This window comes from Heterocephalus glaber, unplaced genomic scaffold (genome assembly GCF_053883595.1).
Source record: "Heterocephalus glaber isolate CG9 unplaced genomic scaffold, H.glaber_assembly_v1.0 deba00001577, whole genome shotgun sequence".
NCBI classification, from domain to species: Eukaryota; Metazoa; Chordata; class Mammalia; order Rodentia; family Bathyergidae; genus Heterocephalus; species Heterocephalus glaber.
In genome coordinates, this window is record NW_028258358.1 from 19,551,057 (window position 1) to 19,566,534 (window position 15,478).

A 15,478-nucleotide genomic window follows, 5' to 3' on the forward strand; every position below is an offset into this window, starting at 1 on the left:
TTAGTATTTACACATATGTGTCCTATTCATTTCACTTAAGAATATGGCCTCAATGTATATTCATTTAGCTATAGATGTATCTAGTTTCTCATTCTTTATAGCTGAGTAGTACTCCATTTTATTGAAAAGCCACATCTTCTTTATCCAATCTCCAGTTGATGGACATTTGGGCTGTTTGCAAGTTTTAGCTATTATAAACTGTGCTGCTATAATCATGAGTGAGCATATATCACTGTGGTATGATTCTTTTAATTTTTGGAGGAAGATACCCAGCAGAGGAATAGCTGGGTTAAATGGGACTTATAATCCTTCTCCTTTGAGGTATCTACATATTGATTTCCACAGTGGTTGCACCAGTCTATACTCCCACCAACAATGGAGAAGAGTTCCTTTCTCCCCACAACTCCACCAGCATTTGTTATTGGTTGATTTCATGATAGCAGCCATTCTTTCTGGTTTGAGGTGGAAGCTGTGTTGTTTTCATTTGCACCTCTTGAATGACCAGTGAAATGAAACATTTTTTCATATGTTAATTTGCTGCTTCTACTTCTACTTCTACTTCTACTTCTACTTCTACTTCTGAGAAATGTTTATTCATTTCAGATGCCCATTTTTTGATTGGGTCTTTAAATTTGGGAGGTCTGATTTTTTTTAATTGTTTATGTATTCTAGATAGTAGACCTTTGTCTGAGGAACAGCTGCTAAAAAATTTTTCCCACTTTGGGTTGTCTCTTTACTCTGTTGGTGATTTCTTTTTCTGTAAAGAAGCTTTTAATAAGATGAGATCCTAGTTGTTGATTCTTTGTGGTAGTTCCCATGCTAATGAGGTTTGGTTCATAAAGTCTTTTCCTATGCCAATATCTTCAAGAGTTCTACCTAACCTCTCTTCCAGCTGGTTTAGTGTCTCTGTTTTAATATTTAAATCTTTTAATTATTATTTTTAGAAAAGAGAAACAGGGTAGCAGCCTGGCATTTTTAAAAGTTGATTAAAGAGTGTGTTTGACCTTTCCTAAAGCAGAGGGCTAGCATGTTTGGACTACAAGGCACTCCAAAAAAGGAAATTAACATTATGACTGAATATATTTAATCCTACCTGGTATGTTTTCTTAACACTTGAGTATATCCTTTTAAAATAACACTGTGCTCCTGAAAAAGAGAGATTTTGTGACATCTTTCAAAACTACTTGTTCATAGTGTTCTTAGACACTGACAATAACTTAAGCAGCTAGGATATGTTGATTAGATTAATATACCTCAAATCTATTGTTATCTATAAGAAAAAAATAAATAACATTGGTAAAGCCAATGTTGACATAATTTTGTAATTTCTTTTAAATTAACATTGTCAATATCTTTGTTGAAAAATATTTCATTGGATGTACCTCTGTTCATAGATTTAAAGATCAATTAATTTTAAAAATTCCTATAATTTAAGAAGAAAATGTGACACATATATATTTACAACTCCAAATAAAAGGTTTAAACATTTTCAAGCAAAAATGAACAATTGAATAATCACTAAGTAAACTGTTTCTAGAGTTAATTTTAGATATTTGTACATATTTTTAAATTCATGATAGTGAACTTCAAATATTGATTCTAATTTAATTGTGAATAAAATTATTGTTTTGATTTATTAATAACAAAAGTGACCAGGGTAACTTCTTTGTTTTCCATTATAGGCACAATTCTAAAGATATTAGTTCATTTTGTCCATCTACTGATTATTAACACAAACATTAATCTTGGTACTTTGTTGGGAATTTGTTTAGGAATTTAATTAGTGTGAAAATTTGGGGGGAGGTGGGGTACCAGGGATCGAACTTGGGTCCTTGTGATTGCGAGGCAGGCAGCAGAACCACTGAGCTGCACCCATGGCCCTAGTGTGAAAATTTAATCACAAGTGCATTTAAGGATCCTGGCAGATTTTAAAGTAGGGAGATTAGTCTGAATAATTCAAGTAGGCCTTATACAATCACACAAAATTGTTATGATGAGACATGAAGGTAGTAGAATTTGATGACTATGGTCAAAGAAGGAGCCTGGGGGAAGGTTATTTCATTGTGAGAGTAGTTCTACCCATATTAATGGCTTTGAAGGGGACCAGAAATCAGAAATCAGAAAAAGGCAGGCAGGCTCACAAAGTTGAAAATGACCTCTAGCCAGCAGTGGGGGGAAAAAGAGAGGGGAGTCTTCCTTCCTAGAACTGCAGGAAGTAGATTCTTACAACAAGTTGAATAATTCTCCCCATAGACTCCACTTTGGGAATATAGCCTTGCTGATTCATTGACTTTAACCTCATATTCAGTGAGTCCACCTGAACTTCTGACCTGCAGAAATGGTGAGATAATAAATGTGTATTGTTCTAATTTGCCAAATTGCTGGAGATTTTTTATGACATCACTAGAAAGCTAATATAGCCACTGTTTTATTCACAAGAAAACTTAATAGTACAACAATCATTTCTCAGGACAAGTGCATAAACTGTAATTTGACCTCTATCAGACTCACTCTTGTGTCAGGGAGTTCATTTCCTGAGCCACTGTGTAATGTTCCTTTCAGAAGCTGCAAGTGATGTGCTCATACACCATGAATTTTGACATCATTTTGGGGGGGCAAGATTCATTAATTTCAATTATTTCCTAAAACTTTCTACTGTGTTTAAAGAGGAGAGACATGATGACATTTATTTTTGTAAACATAACAAATAATGAAACTTGGCATCAGCTGGTGGATGGATTTATCAAAAATTTTAGATTACAGTGTAGAATAGTGAGTTATAACAAACAATATGATATTAGTAATTTAGGCTGTAATATCAAAGTACTATATTTTGAGTAGCTAGTAAACAACAAAAATTTATGTCTCACAGTTTTGGTGATTGAAAAGTTTTGGCTAATTCGATATCTAGTGAGATGTGATTTTCTGCTTAAAGACATTGATTTCTTGCTATATATCATTATGTAGCTAAAAGGGCAAGGATCTCTCTGGAATTTTTTAACAAGGTTGCAAATTCCATTCCAGAGAATGGAACCCTCATGACCTGATCATCTTTCAAAGACCCTCCCTTAGAATCATCATCCTGGGGATAGGATTTTAAGGTATACATTTTGTGAGACACAAATATCCGGACTGTAGTAAATACATAGATATAAAGGAAGTTTTGTTAGTATATTTTACTGTATACACAAGCCTCATAATTGGGCTCAAAAGGAAGTTATAAATGAAGAATGATTTATAAGTGTCTGTTTTAAATTGCACAATTGGCATCTTATTAATGGAGACCTGGCTTAAACTGAAATTCCCTGTTTATGACTGAATGACATTGAACAGAATGCAGAAATGTTCTAGGATGCAGTTTGCTCATTTGTATAAGGAAGAATGATTATAGCTCCTTTCCTGCATTGTTAGGATTAATTGAGGTAATGAATATAAAGTGATTAGCACTATGCTCACCATTAAAGCCAAACCAGTCAATATACGGCATATTTTTGGAGAAATAAATAGTAACCATCACCATCATTATTGTCTATTGTGTACAATCCCATTAACCTATGAATGCTCCTTTATTCTAATTTTGTTACTATTTTCATTTACAAAGTTCTATAGTTTATACATCTCTAAACACAACACATAGTATTTCATGTTGGTTTCCTTTCACCTATTATCTTCCTTTAAAGAAATATAAATTGCTAATGAAGAAATATACTTAAAAGTTAACAATTTTTCAAGGATAGGACAATTGAAATTATTTTTAGTAAAAACTTATAAGGTAAAAAATTTCTGAAAAGCTACCATTTTCCAAAATATAACACTTCCAACTTATGAAATTTTGAGCCTTAATATAAATTGCAATTAGAATTTCTGTCTCTTAGAATATGTTTAATTTCTTCCTTATTGCTGAGCTGAATAACTTTGCTCAAATTCTCTCTCAACTGAGTGTGCTTTAATTTTCATTTTCCCTTATGATTAGCTTTGTTATTTTATATGTATTTATTCTTTTTAATTCCTACAATATTTTTATATTATCATTCTTGTGTAAGTATTAAGTATTTATACTTTCTTGCATATCTGTTTAAATTCTTACTTTATACATATAAACTTTACACACACACACACACACACACACACACGACATAATTAGGTCAGTGGCTTTTTCCAAGTCTATTTTTTTATCAGTTACTTCTTCCTTTGTGCAAGTTTTACAGTTTTATATAACCCAATTAGTGCATCTTTTCCACTGTGGTTTCCTAATTGGTTAGAAATTTAGACAATTATTACTGTCAAAATAATCCAATTAAGCCTCAATTTTATTTTTTCTTGTTGTTTTATGTTTGTCTTGTGTCTGTTTATATAACTACTCCTACTAGTTCTGTCAAACAGAACTTTTTTAGATGACAGAAGTCTTCGCTTCTGCACTACTCAGTGCAGTAATTACCTGCCCAATGTAACTCTTGACCATTTGAATTGAGACTAAGATGAAATTCTTCCTCTTAATAAGGATATTTACAGTATCCATAAATATGTAATTTGTACTCTACTAATATCAGTGCTGTCTTGACTTTTGTTTTTGGATAAAAAACAGTTTCATGGAGCTTCTTACATCTCAAACTAGACAACTTAACTGTTTGACTGATAAAAGTTCAGTTTTCCCTTTATTCCTCCATCATTTATTAGAACATACAAGACATCACACACTGACCTGTTTATGATTAATGCCAATATGTATTTATTAGTTATATCCTGCTTTACAATTATTAATGCTTATATGTCCTATAGTTAATAATATGTTTTACATATATGTGTGTTTGTGTCTATATTTATGAATATTTATACTGACATATTTATATACGTATACATAGATCCACCAAAAAATGTATGCACACTTCAGGAAATGAAAAATACTATGGCATTTTTCCAACAGATGGTGTTACCCTTGTATGGGGGACCCTAGAGGATGTCACACATAACAGAAAACCCACTATACTGCCGGCCCTTAGAAAAGAAATTGAAAGTGTTTATCCAGCGATATCAATGACCAAGGTTACCCAAGGAGCAATTTGCCTTACTCCTAAATTTCTGGAAGCCAATGGCCACCACTTTGAGCACTTCATGTAATTGTACAGGCCAAAGGTAACTTACATTAATCTTATGATGTCTCAATAAATTTAGTATTACAATATTTATACAAGTTTTTCTTTTCCTGAAGTGGGTACACATTTTTTGGTAAGCTCTTAATATCCTTTCCTGTAAGAAAGGAAAACTGGGTAAAGACTACCTGACAATCCAGAGAAAAAAGTATTTCATGAAAAATTAAGTATTGTTCTACAGTAGGCATCACACTTAAGACCCAGGTTGAGTGTCCAGCTATAAATACTGCTACCAAATTGGAAGAGTGAAATATTCCATAGTAGAGCAATCTGCTCAGCCCAGTAACATATCTCAGTAGATGAAACCTTGAATGATCTTGAGTCAATAATCAGACAGAAGACACTGTATGAGGAAAGAAATCCCATCAGAAAAATTTATTAAGACTCTCCCTACTTTCACTCTCTCCTTCTGGTAAGAAGGCCTTAATCTTCTCTTTTAGTTTGACTATAAACAGGCTTCTTCTGTCTCAACTTGCCTGACCTCTCTTTTCTTAGAGAACTTATTTTGGAAAACTTAAAAATTCTGTATCTGCTCTTTGAGGTGTAAAAGTTTTCAAAGGCATCTTGCTACTTATACAAAGAGGAAATATCTTTCTCAGGGACCTGAGAGTCATCCCATTGCAATGAAATTATGAAGAGAAACAGTTTTGCTATCTCCCAGCGTCTATGTGATAGTAGACATTAACTTTTGAATTTAATGGGCACAGTGCTCCAAATGATAAAATTCCTTTTAGTCTGCAAGGCATGTTTTTCTTTAGGGAAGACCAATAAGCAAAGAGAGGTCGCATATGATTACCCTCTCTCACATGTCCCCCACCAAACTTCAGGCCTAAAAGTCTATCCCATCCTTGTGCTGCGGATTTAGCTCAGTGGTTCTGCTGCCTGTCTCACAAGCAGAAGGACCCGAGTTCAATCCTTGGTACCAAAAAAAAAAAAAAGATCTATCCCATCCTTCAGTTTCCTGGAACCTAGGCTCACGCTGAGTTTTAGCTTCTTTTGTTTTCCTTGAATAAAGTTTTCTGTATTTAATTCTTCAGGGAAATTTTTGCTTTTAATCATTCTTCTACTTTACTGCCAATACATTTTTAATACAATAATTTTAAGCCTCCACTGGCTCATGCATGTCCTTTATACCAAACTTGGAATGCTTTATCTTTCATTTAAGAGTGAAAATCTGTCCTTGGTCCTTGCAGTCCCTATGTTTAAACTCATAAAGTGTCTCTCAAATCTCCAGGGCAGCACCATATGAGTTTTGTATGCAGAACCTAGGAGTTATCCTCAAATACTCCCTCACTTCAAGGCCACATATGCAATCATCCATCACATCCTGTTACTTTTACCTTCTGATACCACTGAAACTCGCCATCTCCCCTTTATTCACTATTAGTCTCCCGTTTGGCTATACTGACCACTGTGTGAACTATTGCAATAGCCTTCTAGTGGTCTTTGAATACTGTTTTGCATGACTGTATGCTCCACTGTTAACAAGTTATAGGAACAGAAGGGATGAAGTTTATAAATAAATCTGGTTTTATCAAGCCCATGTATAAAATCCCTTCTCTGGCTCTATATTGTATTTTTTAATTCTAGAAAAATTTCCTGAAAAATCCTTTTGTGTTTTGTCTTTTGATTACCGAATTCTTACCCAATTTCTATTTTTCTCCTCTAGCTTTAGCTTATCTCAAGACTCTTGTACTTGCTAGAATGTTGTTGCTATTCATTTCTCTGCTTCCAAACCATACATACTCTTGCTGGTGAGGTGGGATAGAAGAAGTAAAGATAGGTAGACAGGAGACAAGGAAATTATAATTATAAAATTGTAATTTTAAGAAAACTGCATCTTCATAGTTATGCAAGTTTATGGTGCTCTTTTGAAATTCTTAAAATTAAGTTTGTTGGTACATTTCAGGTATACAATATGATGACATTCATCAGTGGGAATTTGTACCTTTACATAATATATCTTCGTTCTTATATATTTTCCCATTTTCCTGCCCTCCCATCACCCCCTCCACCCCTCCCTTTTTACAAAGACTTTGTTTCCATTTTTTTCTTTTCTTATTACTTTTCCTTTCCCTTACCTCTCTCACTTCCCCTTCCCCTTTGGACCTTTTCTTCCTATTTCAAATTATCTATTATACATTTTGATCCTTATTTACACTTTCAGTTTCTCACACCAGAGAAACTATTATGATGGCCTTTTGAAACACAATCCTGTTTTTCCTAGTCAGCTACTCAATACTAAATTCCTAAAAGACTTTTAAAAATTATTTATTACTTTTATTAGTGTATATCATTGGCATTTATTTTGGAGAATTGGTACATGCATATAACATATTCTAATTATTTTAATCCCTTACTCTTTACTCTTGTACCTCACCCCACTCCCTGATCCACTTTCCCATTCCAAAAGTCTACCTTCTTCTTTCTTATCATCTCTTCTTTATTTTAATCATTTATTTATTTTTACTTCAAGTTTCTCATATATGAGAAAATATGCAGTATTGAACTCTCTGTTTGACTCATTTCACTTAGCATTGTGGTCTTAAGTTCCACCCATTTTCTCGTAAATGACATGATTTTATTCCTCATTATGACTGAAGAGTATTCTACTGTGCATATATACCATATTAATTTACCCATTTGTCTTTTGATAGGCACCTATGCTATTTCTGGAACTTGGCTATTGTGCCCTAGATACCTTAAAAGGAACAATAAATTTTTAAAAATTGGCAACTGAAATGAACAGACACTTCTCAGAAGTATAAACAGCCAATAAATTCATTAAGAAAAGCTCAGCATCCCTGGGCATTAGAGAAATGCAAATTAAAACAACAATGAGAATTTCATCTTCCTCCAGAAAGAATATTCATCAAGAAATCAAATAATAACAAGTGCTGCAAGGAGATAGGAACTCAACCTTGCCGGAATGTAAACAAGTAAAATAACTATGGAAATCACTATGATGAGTCCTCAAAAAAATAAACCTAGAAATTCCACTGGACTCAGCTATTCCCCTTTTAACTATCATAACCAAAGAGTTAAGACATCATATTACAGTGATACATGCATACCCATGTTTATATCACCACAATTCATAATAGGTAAGTCTTGGATGTAACCTATATGTCTAGCAAGAGATGAATGAATAGAGAAATCATGGTATTTATACAAAAATAGAGAACTATTCTGCCATAAAGAAGAATAAACTTGAGTAACATGTAAGAAAAAGGAGGTATCTTGAGGCCATAATGATTTATTTTGGTTGTATTTTTGGTATGGGGGAATGAACTTGGGTCCTTGCACTTGTGTAGCAGGTGGAGAAACCACTGAGCTAAATCCCCAGCCCTTGAAACCATAATGTTAAGTGAATAAACCAGACACACAACTTAAATATCACATGGTTTCTTTTGCATGAGAAACCCAAAGTATAAGTAAAGGGCAAAATGAAAGAAACAAATAGAAAATATGGAGCTAGATATTTTGCAGTTGGGAACAAGACCAAGAGAAGGAGGAAGGGATGAGGTAGGTGAGAGAAAGGACTTGAAAAAAGAATCAAGATGTGTTATGTACATGTACAAACTCCCCACCAGGAATGTAATCATTATGAACTGCAAATATGTACTAATAAATTTTAAAAATTGAAGAAAGAGCCTAAATAAATCTGTAATATATTGGGAACACAACTACTCTTATAAATTGGGTCTTTACTTTCAGTTGTGAATTAGACCAATATTCTTTTCCGAAGCTATAATTTCACAAATTCCCCAGACATCCACCTTCAAGCACAGATACTTTCAGCCCCAATCATCATGTGCCTCCCCCTTCAAAGGCCACACTCCTTTCTGAGTGCATACTTTTTAGATTCTGTTTTACAGATCCACCAACACCTCTCACTGAGAAATGCTGTAATTATCTTCCATGATGATTCAAAACCTACTTCTGTAGGAAGATGAGTTGAGATCTCCATCTATTCTTTTCATGATAACCCTGTCTAGTGACAATAGCACTTTAACTGGTCCATTCCCAATTATTATTTTTATAAAGCTCGGAAATAACTTCACCTAAATGTCATCTTTAACAATTTTCCACATAAATTCCTGTATTTGTTCCTGTAGTCACCATCTTTCCTAGAGTATTTTCTGCTTTCACTTAACACATACTGCAATAATTTTTTGGAAATTACTTTTTCTCTTACTATACTAGAAACACTGGAGAAAAAAGATTGTGTTTATTGTTCTAATCATTGTTATCTTTCCTATTGTAAGTTCTTAAATAGGTATTAAATTAATAGATTTCTATTAATTCTTGCTAAAAGTTTAAAACTTTCTTGAATATTACCTAAGATTTAACGACAATAAGTTAAGCTTTTATCCTTTTCTCTCATAGATAACAACTCCTTTTGGTAGGTTTTGTATGGTACAGAGGCATCAGGAGGTGTCAGCTCTGCTCTTTGTTCTCCACCAAAAAGTCCCATATTCATTTTGCTCTTTGTTATGGATCTGCTTATACTTCTAGTAACTGGTCTTCACCATAATTTTCCTTCACCTATAAAATTTACAACTAGAAGATATATGGATTATTTCTGGCACTGTAGTACCATAAATATCATTGAGAGTTGTTTTTTCTGCTAACCCCAATTTGCAACTAAATGATCCCTGGGTTTTTCTTAGCTCCCTAAGCCTGTGCTCAGAAAAGGACTGAAGCCTATTTTCTTTAGAAACTTTCAAGTTTATTTTGTTTTTGATCATATTGGGGCAATCATTTTCTAGTTCTAAGGGAATGGTCTCTCACTATCCATTGACAAATGGATTTAATTGAGAATAAGTACTTCAATTTATTTTTTTTTCCACAGAGACCACTAGAATATGATTCATGGTGGAAATTAGAAACATTTATTTATTTCTTACCAATACCTTTTCCTGGTCAATGAGTCTGAGAAAGGAAAGCAAACTCATCCTTTAAAGGAGGAGTAGGAGGTAAATGCAATGAATAAACAATAATCACAAGAATAAAAGGAAAATTTATCAGGCTGGGGATTTAGCTCAGTGGTTTCACCGCCTGCTGTGCAAGTGCAAGCGCAAGGACCCGAGTTCAATCCCTGGTACCCCCCCACAAAACAAAAAAGGAAACTTTATCTTCTTTTATTTACATATTTTTAGTAGAAATAAAATATTAATTCATGTACAGTAAACAAAATATTGTTGATGTTTCTGGAAGCTTATTATTTCAAACTAAATCACCTGAACTAGGTTCCAGCAGAGTACATAAAACCAAAATGGAGTCATTCATGCTAAGAGACAGATAAATTCTCAAAAAAGATTAGCTTCCAAAACATAAAAGACTCATAGCAACAATCAGAAAAAGTTCAACTGATTAGAGTCTATATAAAATGAAAAAAAACTTACTTTTTTAATTATTGTATTTCTTCATACCTATCTTACAAAATACAGCTATTAGGTATTTTTTTGTTGCAGAATATTCACTTATTTGTTAGAGTGAAGCCTGGCTAGATTCTAGAATTGTAATAGAAGCCAATCAGATCCTCTAGTTGAATTGGTTGTAATTTTCCCTTATAGCAAAATTACTTAATGAATAATTTATTTTTAAGCAAAAGAAATTCTCTTCATTGGATTTAATAAGTTTAAACAATGGGTACCTTCAACAGAAAACATAATTCTGCAAGGAAAGGGAACTAATCTTTAAGCTTTGAGCTATCTGCTTTTGTAACATGCAAATTTATTCATATTAACATACTACCATTTTGTTTTTAGAAAAATTACTGGGCCTCTTTGTCATTCAAACATAAATTGACTATTCTATGACAAAACACAAAATTCTGGTGCAAGAAAGTGTTAAATTGCTCTCCAAAATAATATAATGGATTTTCTTCATTGTACAAGTGATTTTATTTTTGTAATTTATGTGTCATTCATCAAAAGTTATCCAGTGGAAAACTGAAGTAGCCACCAAACCAAGTCAATGAACAAAAAGTCGATCACATCATTCTAGATGTGAAGGTAAAGTATAACGCCCTGTGTCAAAATCAACTTGGTGCTCCATACTCACCTTTGACATAGAAACCATGAGAAGGATAAATATATTTTCTAAGTGTATCCTACTCGTGGTAGAAGCTGATAGACAAAAAAAGGGTGGTAAAATTAAACTAATGACCAAGAGATTAAAATTTTTCCTAAGGACAGTACACATTTTTACTTCCACCTTGAAAGCAATATACTTATGGATGGTACTGTAGATTAAATCATTTCCCCTCCAAATTAAAAGATTGAAGCCCTAATCCTGAAAGTGATGGTATTTGGAGACAGCGCTTGGGGAGATCATAAGATTTAGATCATATCTTTTGTGTGGAGTCCTTCTGATATGATTAACTCAATTATAAATTGAGATTTATTGGGCTTTTTCTTTCACTTCCCCTGCCAGGTGAGAATATAGTCAGAAGGCCAGAAGGTATCCCCGTATAACCTAGTAATAAAGCCTTTACTAGAAACCAACCTTCTGACATGTAACTGCTAGGCTTTTAAATGTTTAGCCTATAAAATTATTTTTTTCAAATTCTGCTGTTTAGCACGTGCAAGTCATGGCATTTTGTTAGCAGTGCAATCAACGAAACAAACAGATTGTGAACCTTGGAACTGGAGGGTTTAACTCTATGGAGGATACAGATAATGAAAATCCCTACTATTATAAGGAACAAAGAAAATTCCTCTAGTAACCAGATAAGAGTTACAAAGGACTAGTAGAATAAGAAACTTTATCAAAGGAATATAAATATGGATAAGTGTGTGGTGCAGTGTGGGTTTGTTTGTGTGTGTGTGTGTGTGTGTGTGCACTTAATGGAACTTTAGTAAATTCTCATTAAGCATGATTGATGTTAAATATTTTGTAGGAAAGGAAGTAATATACCCATTTTTAAGATTACTGTAAAAACACACACACACAAGTTGAAGAAGTGAAAGGAGGTGAGCAATGTGCCACGGAGCTTAGGAGCTGGCTGATGCAAGATAGTTGACTAAGCTGGAAACCAAAGCTCAGATCAGTTCACATTGGAAGCAATCATTCATCATAAACTTCCTGAGAAACATGACGTGAAACTGAAAAAGGCCTAGATTGTCTACTGACAAATGAAACAGGTAAGAAGAGTGATAGCTGATAGCTGACAAAGGCAAGAATTCCTAGAACAACAGGCAATGATCTCATCATTTAATAAATAACAGGCATCCTAACCAAGAGGAGGGAGAATCGACCTTTTTTTGGCACTTTTCTCTTTCTCGGGACATAACGCACATTTCTCATTCTGCCTTCTGTGATCTTATAACATCGCCAACTAAGTATTATTTTTATAATAATGTTTGTTTTCTTTTCCTGCCCATATCATTTTATTAGTAAATAGTAATTGTGAAAAATAGATAACATTGAAGTAACAAGACTCTCACAGATTTCAAAAACACATTTTGAATTTTAATAGCTAGCCAGTCAGGAAATTGCCTAATGCTACATTAATACAAATAGAATAACAGTGCAATTCCATAAATAACATAGAATAAATAATGTATAAACATACAGAAAATAGACTTAAAATGTGTTGTCAGAAATATTGTCAAGAAAATGGCAATATTGTGTGAGAAACTTTTGGAGTAGAATTGAATTTTTTAAGGAAATGTTTATTCAATTTTAAATTGATCCAGAAAAACAAACAAAAAATGGCAGCTGTCTTGAATACATTTAATGAAATCCTTTTCTTATGCTAGTTCTTATATAGATTTAGTTCTCTCTTACTGGTGAAAAACAAACAGAATTTTTCAAATTTACTGACATAACTTAATGATTTTCCTCTAAGACCATATCAAGAAGAATGTTCAACATCCCTGGTCATTTGGAGAGTGAAAACATGCTGAGATCCATCTCACTCCAGAAAGAATGGCTCTCATCAAGAAATCAACCAATAACATGTTGAAGGGGCTTTTCCACTGTTGGTGGTAGTGTAGACTGATATAACCACTGTGGAAATCGGTGTAAAAATTCCTCAAAAACTAGAATTAGAGGTTCCATTTGACTTTGCTATTCCCCTGCTGGGTATCTTCACAACAGTACTAAAAGCATCATACCACAGCTATATATGCACACCCATGTTTATAATGGCACAGTTTGTAATAACTAAAGCTTAGAAACAATCCAAATGCCCATCAACCAATGAATAAATATGAAAGACATGGTTCTTTTATTCAATGGAGTACTACTCAGCCAAAAAGGACAAACAAGACATTTCTAGGTAAATGGATGCCCCCTTATGATGATAGTGTTTAGTGAAATAAATTGCACACACATTTTAAAATATTGCATTGTCTCTCTCCTACAAGAAACTGAAAAGATAAATAAGGACTAAAATGTATAACAGATATTGTGAAATAGTAAGAACTTATTCAAAATAATACCGAGTGTCATGGAGTGTCATATACTTTGTTAGTAATTAAAATGCTTTATGCAAAAAAGATAAAGTTTTCTTAGGAGAAGAGTCGAGAGATAGATTAGCAATTGAAAATAATTCTTTCAAGATCATAATACATAGTGTATTTACCATTGTTGCTCTCTATTTTGTTATGCCATTTTATTTTTTCATAGAAGAGTTTTTTATATTTTCTTTATTAATATCTACTCATATTATGTTGAAAAAGAAGAATATTTCCTAACCCAATATAAGCAGGAACACTATCTTTTGTAAAGCTAAACATATATCTACAATAAATTTTCTTATATATTTCTTTAGTTAGTTAGTTCCTGAGAATTCAAGCCAGGGTTTACTAACAACATGAACTATATCTTAGTTAGTCTCTCAGGGCCCACATTATGCTGATGTAAAAAATATCCATAAAAGGGGTTTCAAATCTGACATCTCATTGTGGATCAATACCATTTTTGTATTTCTAACAAAAATTCCTTATGAGGTTATATGACCATGTAAATTTGAACAAATTCATATTATAAGTAATTGTAAATTCAAACAAGAACATATAGATTACAGACAGAAGAACCTATATGTACTTATTTGCATTTTTTTAAAAAAGTAATGCGCCTGATATCACACATCTATTTTTCAATGACAAAAGAACTTTTAATCACATTGCTTAAACTTGCAAAACTCAATGAGAGAAGAAGAAAGATGTTAAGATAAAACTGGCAACCTTATTAAGTATTTTACAATATATTTAGAATAAGTAGATAACATTTTAACAACAAATACATATTATATTTTTCTGTATTTATTTTCAATTTATTACTAGAAACTAAAACTGACAATATTTTATTCTGTCCTTTCATAATAAGAAAAGAAAAATATTTCCCACAATGTAGTTGTTTTTCTATAACATCCTAAATTTAATATTAAAAAGATAAATTTTTCAAACAGTAGATGTTTTTAAATTTATTAAAAATTTTTAAATAGTCACCTGATAAAATATAACAAAATTTAATTCATTATTGTAGAGAATTATTAAATAGAAAATGATCCTATAAAATCTATTCAAGCCAATGTATAAGGAATTAAAGTCACTCAACAGGTTCACTGAGAAAGAAATTAAGTTACTATCCTGATTTTCTCACATATGATAGATGAAGTGCACTGTAATTTCTCTTCGTGATAATATCCAAAGTTCACTGAGGAAATGTTGACATTATTTCACAGATAAACACTATATATATATATGTATGTCAGAGATTGGTTTGAACCTCATAGTTAGCTGTCTTGCACATGATCAAGTCAGTTTTATAAACAAAATTGATTATTACTAATCTTTTTATTAGTCACCTTTACTGTTAGAGGGTCAAAATAGCCAACATCCATAATTTAAATGAGGAGAGATTTAACTTGATTTGTTTCAGGGGAAATCTGCTTACCTCATGGCAGCCAGAAGGCAAAGAGAAGGGAGGAGAGACAGAGAGAATGAGGTGGGGGGGGGAGACAGAGAGAAGATCCTCCAAAGCCATACCCCCAATGACCTACCTCCTCTAACCAGGTCCTATCTCCACACAGAACTTTCAGAGATCTCTTCAATGGATTAATCAATCCATGCATAAGTATAGAATTCCCATGATCCAATAACCTTCTGAAAGTTCCACTTTTGAACACATGAGATTATTAGGGAACATTCTATATCTAAATCACAACAATCTTCAATCATATTTCATCTCCCTTCTAGTTAAGCACACTGTGTTCAAGAGTGACATTAAAATATTATTTGCTTCATTCTGTTTCTTATATCTTAATTATTTTAAGATGTGTATCCATGTAGAAATGAAGAACATATTGTGTT